Source organism: Sinocyclocheilus grahami, unplaced genomic scaffold (assembly GCF_001515645.1).
Source record: "Sinocyclocheilus grahami isolate Dianchi unplaced genomic scaffold, SAMN03320097.WGS_v1.1 scaffold972.1, whole genome shotgun sequence".
NCBI classification, from domain to species: domain Eukaryota; kingdom Metazoa; phylum Chordata; class Actinopteri; order Cypriniformes; family Cyprinidae; genus Sinocyclocheilus; species Sinocyclocheilus grahami.
This window is the reverse complement of record NW_015506151.1, coordinates 316,042-316,705: the sequence shown is the minus strand read 5'-3', so window position 1 is coordinate 316,705 and position 664 is coordinate 316,042. Positions and strand designations below refer to the sequence as shown.

The 664-nt window shown below is 55.9% G+C and overlaps 1 protein-coding gene across 1 annotated transcript in view; it reads right to left on the bottom strand.

Annotated features, from left to right (window-relative positions):
- LOC107564973 (tyrosine-protein kinase fyna-like) overlaps positions 1–664 on the bottom strand; it is a 23,421-nt gene that overhangs the window by 9,489 nt on the left and 13,268 nt on the right. The gene's annotated exons all lie outside the window — the stretch shown is intronic.

The window sequence follows — 664 nt, the reverse complement described above, 5'->3', positions numbered from 1 at the left end:
TATTTACTCCTCTGGTTGTTTGACTGCATTTAATTCTGAGGAATAAAATGAAGTATTTATCTGACTATGAGAAGTTAGATATACAGGGGCACTTGGGATAAAAATAAATAAATAAATTTTCTCGAGTGAGAGCACGAGTTTACCTCTCTTCCTCTGAGGAGGTTGAGGCGGTCAGCAGGGGCTGCTGGGCGGGAGCAGTCCCAACCTACCGTGTTCCGGCCCTTCATTCTGGGGGCCTCACTTCTTGAACTCCGCAGAGTCTAGAGTCAGAGTGGCGCTCCCAGGCCGAAGGCGATTCTGCGGACCGTCATTCCCGCTGGATAGTCTTTGTCATAAACGTCCTGACGCCTAAGGCCTAGGACTTTTTGAGGGCCAGCTCCCTCTGGGGAAGAGCGGTGTACACCGCAATACCCGGTGCCCGTCTCTCCTCAGTGCCCTCAGGAGATCGGTCTGCCAACCCTGCCGGTGTTCCAGGGCGCAGCGGTCTCCGGCGAGCGCTTCTCTCAGTTACCGCCCGGAAACCTAGCGGTACTAAGAGGCTTGCTACCTCTACGGAGGTCTCTAGAGCAGCTAGTACGGTCGTCCCCTGCCGGTCCGCCGCTTCAGGGCACCGAGCTACCTGCTCTAGGCGCACCAGAGGCCAGTCTCGCGAGACCGGTTCCCT